At 42.4% G+C, this 7,500-nt stretch overlaps 1 long non-coding RNA gene across 1 annotated transcript in view; it reads right to left on the reverse strand.

Annotated features, from left to right (window-relative positions):
• Positions 1 to 1,594: 1,594 nt before the first annotated feature.
• Positions 1,595 to 7,500, reverse strand: part of LOC118761599 — a 9,811-nt gene continuing 3,905 nt past the window's right edge. Inside the window, exons 2-3 of the long non-coding RNA XR_004997497.1 lie at positions 5,896 to 5,897; positions 1,595 to 1,604 (exon numbers count right to left, since the gene is read on the reverse strand). This is a non-coding gene — a long non-coding RNA (uncharacterized LOC118761599). The remainder of the gene's footprint in view (positions 1,605 to 5,895; positions 5,898 to 7,500) is intronic.

Raw genomic sequence — 7,500 nt, forward strand, 5'->3', positions numbered from 1 at the left:
CCCCTTGTAACAAGCAGTGACATACATGTATAGATAAATATGTAGATGTATATACATGCATTCATATGTATACATTTTTATGTATGTCAAGATATCTATGTCGTTTGGCCATCACTAATTTTTCATTTCTATCTAGTGATCTCTCGAACAGTTTTGGATTAACGTTTGGAACTTCGGTTATGTATGAATTTCATTTTATTCACTCAAATACTCACTTTCCTTGTACAGCTGAAATGTTCTGCTTATACATGTAATGTCTATAATGTGTATCTGTCGCCAGTTAGGTATGTACGTACAGTTACGTGTATTTGCTCTAATCTGTGAATGTATGTTGTAAAGTACTGTACAACCCATGTATGTACCTTGGCAAAATATATCATATTTTTGTTAATTGCTTTACGGCCTATGTAGTTGCAAACAGACAAAAATAGTTCTGGGCCGCCTTACTTTTGGCCCAGAAGAACATTCAGCTAGTAAAGGTTGGAGCGAAAGCCGACAGCACAAGTGCCGGGCTTATACTCATTACAGCTTAATGGAGTGGAGCAACGTGAAGTTAAATGCCATGATCAAGGAATCCACGCACCTTCCAACCTAGTAATTGAACCCACAGCCATAGAATAACGAACCGGTCATCCCAAACCACTATGTCATACGTCTTCCAGGTAGATACGAGCGTCCTTGAACCGTTCCTTTAGACCTTTGGAAGAACTGATTCTCACAAAGAATGTCTGCTGGAGAAAAAAGAAAGAATGGAAGAACAGGGCATTATTACCATAATAGTTTGAGGCATCGAGCTGGCAGAATCGTTAACGTGCCGGGCAAAATGCTTCGTGGCATTTCGTCCATCTTCACGTTCTGAGTTCAAATTCCACCGAGGTCGACTTTGCCTTCCATCAAGTCGGAATCGATATAAGAAATACCGGTCGAGTATTGGGATCGATGTGATCCCAGAAATTGCTGGCCTTGTACCAACAGTTAAAACCATTAACACTACAATTGTAGTAGTAGTAGTAGTAGTATTGAAGATGCTTATTGCTTTTTGGTTGTCTTGTATTAATCCTGATTACAACGTCTTTCATCACAGTTATCTCAACTGTGTCCACCCGTTTTTGATTTATTTCTATTTATTTTTGTTGTATAACAAGGACTACTTTGTTCAACGTGACCTTTATTGAAAGCAATACTTTGGTTGTAATTTGAAGGAGATTTGGCTCCTATTTCTGTCAGATCGAGTACTGTCTAGATACTGTTAACAGAAGCAACACCTGTAGTAGTAGTAGTAGTAGTAGTAGGAGGAGGAGGAGGATTTCCAAACTTATACTCATTATTTTGGGAACAGATACAAGTTAGTATAAGTCAACGGAATAAAGTATTATTATTTATAAAACCATGAAGATGCGCGACCTAGTGGTTAGGTGGTCGGACTCACAATCGTAAAGCTGTGAGTTTGATTCCAGGGTATAGAGTGTGTTGTGTCCTTGAGCAACGCATTTTATTCCATGTTCCAGTCCCCTCGGTTGGAAATGAAGTGCGTCTGTGTCGCCTAGCAAACTATTAAACCTAAAATCTTACAAAGAGAAGGTGCCAACGATTCTTGATGTTTACTGTATCCTAGTTGTGGTATGGAGCTAACAGGGATGCTCTCTGCTCGAGATAGCAGCTAATTCTCTTTGAAAAATGTCTCTGATAAAAAAAAAATGGACGGGATGGATACGGCTGCTACACCGTCGGCCAGGTTATATTTCTGCTCAATCAGGGTTTACTCACAGGTGAAAAAACTAAATAGTAATTCATCTCCCACCACCATTCATGTGGCAACGAAAGAGCTTCTACGCGGTCGCTTGATTAGCAAGAAAAAGCAACTAAGTATTACCCAAATTACACTTCCACGTCCTTAATTTTTAGAAAAGGTTACGCTTGATGATTTCCCTGGTTTCCTTGAACGTAGAAATAAAAAGAGGGGAGAGTCAAGGCTGGAATGTCTTTGATCATTGGTTTGCTTCAGAAGGACTAATGCAGGTATAAACAAGTAAAAATATCAGGCCCACCGCTACTACTGTCTTCACCAAAGAGGAGGAGCAGAAGGGGAAGGAGGAGGAGGAACAAGTAGTAGTAAAAGAAGAAGAAGAAGAAGGAAGAGAAGGTGGTGGTGGTGGTAGAGGAGGAGGAGGAGGAGGAGGAGGAGGAAGAAGAAGAAGAAGAAGAAGAAGAAGAAGAAGAAGAAGAAGAAGAAGAAGAAGAAGAAGAAGAAGAAGAAGAAGAAGAAGAAGATCATCATTATAGGCACAGGCATGGATGTGTAGTAAGAAGCTTACTAGCTTACTTCCCAACCACATGAGTCTGGGTTCAGTTCCACTGCGCGGCGCTTTGCGCCAATGTCTTCTACTGCAGCCTCGGTCCGACGAAAACCTTGTGAGTGGATTTGGTTGATGGAAACTGAAAGAAGCCTGTCGTATATATATGTGTGTGTATGCGTGAGTGTGTATGTGTTTTAGTGCCTGTGTTTGTTCCCCCATCACCCTTTGACAACCGGTGTTTTTGTGATTACATCCTTGTAATCTAGCAGTTCGAAAAGAGAGACCGATAGAATATAAGTCCTGTGGTCGATTTGTTTGACTAAAAAAACTTTCAAAGCGATGCTTTAAGCATGGCCGCAGTCAAATGACAAATAAAGTAAATGAATAAAGGATTAAAAGAATTTCAGAGAGAAGACAACGTCATTCCGTGTGGAATTTCAATTCTTTCTGTCAACTGCAATGTCTTGTCATTGCTTTTGATAACCTTATGTAAGAGGTGAGGCAGCTGTAAACGGAAACCTCTCTGCCGTCTCGGTTCGATTCCTGGTTAAATCTATATCACTTCGCTTATATCACAAATGATCTTAGTTACGGTTTGGATGTTTTACATCTTGTCACCCGTAAAAAGAAACCAATATTGTTATTATTATTTTTAGGCGGCGAGCTGGCAGACACGTTAGCACGCCGGGCGAAATGCTTAGCGGTATTTCGTCTGCCGTTACGTTCTGAGTTCAAATTCCGCCGAGGTCGACTTTGCCTTTCATCCTTTCGGGGTCGATAAATTAAGTACCAGTTTCGCACTGGGGTCGATGTAATCGACTTAATCCCTTTGTCTGTCCTTGTTTGTCCCCTCTGTGTTTAGCCCCTTGTGGGTAGTAAACAAATAAATATTTTTATTATTATTATTATTATTATTATTATTATTATTAATAGCAGTTAGCAAATTCCACCGAGGTCAACTTTGCTTTTCATCCTTTCGTGAGTCGATAAAATAAGACTGCTGGCCTTGTGCCACAATTTAAAACCGCTACTAACAGCAGTTAGCGGTGGTTGCGATAAAGACCAAGTGTGGCAATAATGGTGGCAGTGGTTAATTATCATCTTGGTGATGGAGGTAGGAATTTTTGTAGCAGTAATGGTAGTAGTGGTAGTTACGGCAATGGGTGTATCAATAGCAGAGACGGTTGCAGTGACGGTTGCGGCTGTGGAGCTGTTAGTGACGGTGATGGTATTGGTGGTTGTTGTTATCGATGTCTTAGAAGGAGTGACCGTTGTTGGAATTGTAATTGTGGGGGTGTTCGTAAGTGGTTGTGGGGGAAATGAGGTATTTGTAGCTCAAATAGTGACAGTGATGGTAGTGATGGTGGTGAGAGTGGCCGAAGTGTTACAAAAACTGTTGGTAGTGCTGGTGGTTGTTGTTGTGGTGGTGACGGTCACACCAGGAGCGCTAATTGTAATGGTGGTAATCGTCGTAGAAGAGGTGTCAATAGTAGTGTTGGTTGCAGTGGCAGTAGTAGTACTGAAAGTGCTGCTAGAAGTATTGATATTAGTGATGGTAGCTCTCGGAGAAGAGATGTTTAATACTAGTATAGTGAGGTGGAGTTTGTGACTGTGGAGGTGTTAGTATCGCTGATGGCAGTAGTGGCTGTACTGTTAGTGACCAACACCTTAGTAACACCGTGACATTAGTTATAGAACCGTCGTAAACAGTAGAGTAGTTCTCAATAGCACTGGTACCATTCTTATGAGTGGTAATAGACGTTACAGCACAAGTGCTGGTAGTGGTTGTAATAGTTATGTTAATAGTCCTTTAAGACGAATGATAATTATTTGGGAGTGGGACATCGATGCTGCAGTAATTATTGTCATCGTTGGTCTTTTGACTAAAGACAAGCCCGATTGAGCAATTTATGATCAGGGATAAACCATCCATGACTATCACGCCTGAGTATTATTTCACCCAATGTGTCCTTTTTTTAATTTTAAGATAAGTAAGGTATAATTTGGGGGAAATGTGGTTTAGTTTAGAGTAGATATAAGTACGATTGGGCGAAGCTGAGCCTTTTGTTGTTGGTGTTGTTGTTGTTGTTGCTATTGTTGTAGCTGTTGGTGGTGGTGGTGGTGGTGGTGGTGGTGGTCGTCGTCGTCGTCGTTGTCGTTGTCGTCGTCGCCGTGGCAGTATGGCGGCTGCGGCATTAGTAGTAGTAGTAGTAGTAGTAGTAGTGATAGTAGTAGGGAATGAGGAAGAATGTGGGGATTGAAGTTGTAGTAATCAAGTCCCAGATCAGTCTCAATCGTGAAGAACTATGACCCCAAACGCATCCCAGCCGTGACCATCCCATCTTCCCCCTCCCTCCCCACCAATACGCGGAAAGCCCAGAACAACATCATCGACCGAGCCCTTTTCTTGATCAATTGGTGTGTATGTGTACGTTTATGTGTGTGAGCGAGTGATTTGAGGGATATGTGGCTATTATATCTAGCAGATAGAACTACAAAGTGACTCGTTGTAGATTCTATAGGAAGTATGGGTGGTAGTTGTGGTCATGGAAGTGACAGTCGCAGAATTGGTGGAAGGAGAATGTTGCTGCTAGTTTATATTAATAACGCAACAGTTGGTGTTTTAGCCCCCGGTCAGCTTCAAATGAGCAGACCTCTGAGCAGCAAAAAGTATTCCTGCCGTAATGATCCAGTTGTGGTGAATGTAGTGATGACGGTGACGCTGGTGTTAGTGCTTATAGCAGAAGACGAACGATATTGGTAAATATTTGTATGGGGTGGTGGCTGAGATGGGGAGGCAGCAGGGACCTTGGCGAGTGATCGTGGTGGTGGTGGTGGTAGCAGTGGGGTCGTTTGCGACGACGATGATGAGGATGATTATGATGACGATGATGATGATCATCATCATGGTGGGTATAGTAAGAATTGTGATTGTGGTCAAAGTGGATTTGGGGGAATTTGGTAATCGTGCGAGGGTAGTAAAGGTGATGGAAGTGATTGTGGCAGCGATGGTAATGCTTGCAGGATGGTGATGATGAAGTTGTTGGCGATGATGGTGTTAAGAGAGATAGAAGTAGTAGAAGTGGTGGTGGTGGTGGTGGTAGTAGTGTCGGTGGCGATGTTAGCGATGGAAGAAGGTTGCGACATGTGGTTGTTATCATTATTGTTGTTTAACCCTAGGTAAGCTTTCATCGAGCAAGTCTATTATCAAAGAGTATACAACCATGACTATCCCAACTTTATGTCTATCGAGGATGTCAATGGTTAATGAACTGTCATTTTCAAGTAGCTGGGTTTCGTGGTAGCTTAAACAACGGAATAGGGTACGTCATTGTAATGATACTGGAAGTGGTAATGATGGTGGTGGTAGTGGTGGTGGTGGTGGTGGTGGTATGGTGGTGATAGTATCAGTGCTAGTTGTGATAGCAATGAAGGTGATAGCTTGTTTCGTTGGCAGGGGCCCGAAGAGTTACTGATGGTGGTGGTTGTGGTGGTGATGGCTTCTGTTAATGGAGGTTGTGATTGTGACAACAGTGATGGAGATGGTGGCTTTGTAGAGAACGTTTCTATGGCAGCTGGTTACCATTTCTGCATTAACTTCTGATCAAGTAGTCCTCTAACAAAAACATGTTCACCTTGACCACATCGTCTAACCTTGACTATCTCATCAAGGACCACATGATCCAATGTGTCCTTGATTTTATTTTTTTATTTTTTTTGTCAAGTCAGTAGAGCGTTTGTTGAGAGAGACCTGACTGCTATTTCCAGCCTGTCAACTGAACTCAAAGAAGCCCTCTGTTAACTGATGAAGATAGCTTGAAATGGTGATGATGACGACATTACGTCCGTCTTTTTGAGCACTCAACTCCTGTCGTCTTTTAAGGGTGTTACCGTAACATGTAACGTATCTCAGGTATCTAAACCCTGCTCTGCCCATTCCACCTATAGACAGCAGTCTATTTCTTACAGAGAGAGAGGGGGGAGTGAGAGAGAGAGAGAAAGAGAGTGATGACAGAAAGAGAGAGACAGCGAGAGAAAAGTGAGACAGTGAGAGATACCGAGGGAGAAATACTGAAAGAGAGAGAGAGACTGAGAGATAGATAAGGATAGAGACAGAGAGAGAGAGAGAAGGGAAGAGAGCAAATAGACAGCAGTAAAAGTCGAAGTTGATCGAAGCAGGATTTGAACCCAGAGTGCTGAGAATCGAAACCTATACAGTAAGGTATTTATCTGGAGCTGTCAACGCACCGTCAGGATAGAACTGCTGGGGAATTTTGTGGGTGGTGGTGGTGGTGATGGTGGTGGTGGTGGTGGTGCTAGAACTACTGGGTAACCTCGCAATAACTTGTGGTGGGGGTGGGTGATGATGATGATGATGATGGAGCGGATGAAGGTGGTGATAATGGTGGGGATTGCGGTGATGAAAGAACAACGGGGGATTCTTTTGATAATTTGTGATGAAGATGTTGATACAACGTTGGCGGTTGTAATAGTGGTGATATTATTGTCCTTAAAAGTAAAATTGTTGTCGGTGGTGGTGGTGATGGTGGTGGTGACAGCAATGTCGGTGGCAGCATTGATGAAACTGGTTCTGATAATAGTGATAACGGTGGAGATATAATGATGGTTGTGGTAATGGAAATATCATCGTTAAAGCGGCGGCGAGCTAGTAGAATTGTTAGCACGTCGGGCAAAGTATTTAGCGGCATTTCGTTCGTCTGTCTTAATGTTCTGAGTTCGAATTCCGCCGAGGTCGACTTCGCTTTTCATTCTTTCGGAGTCAATGTAATTGAACTACCTCTGACCTAAAATTGCTGGCCTTGTGTCGTTGATGATTAAGCTCAGGTCAGCTCTAATCTATCATCATTCACATTCCAGCCGTGAACATCCCATCATTTATACTGACAGTATGGCACAATTTAAAAGAAATTTGGCTGCTATTTTTAGTAGGCGAATATCTATGTAGAACACCTACTTTGGCTAGTAGTACTGTCGTCATTGCTTTAGTTGTTTAAACCAAAGTCACGCTGATAGAAAGAGACTATATTTGAAGCTATTCAAGCTTTATTTCACGTTTCCCTTCCTTAAGCATCAAGATATGGATTTGACTGCTATTTCTATTTCTAGCAAGCAGGTCGGTGGTGGTGGTGGTGGTGGTGATGATGATGGTGGTGGTGGTGGTGGTGGTGGTGGTGGTGGTGGT

The sequence above is a fragment of the Octopus sinensis genome, unplaced genomic scaffold (genome assembly GCF_006345805.1).
Source record: "Octopus sinensis unplaced genomic scaffold, ASM634580v1 Contig15539, whole genome shotgun sequence".
NCBI classification, from domain to species: Eukaryota; Metazoa; Mollusca; class Cephalopoda; order Octopoda; family Octopodidae; genus Octopus; species Octopus sinensis.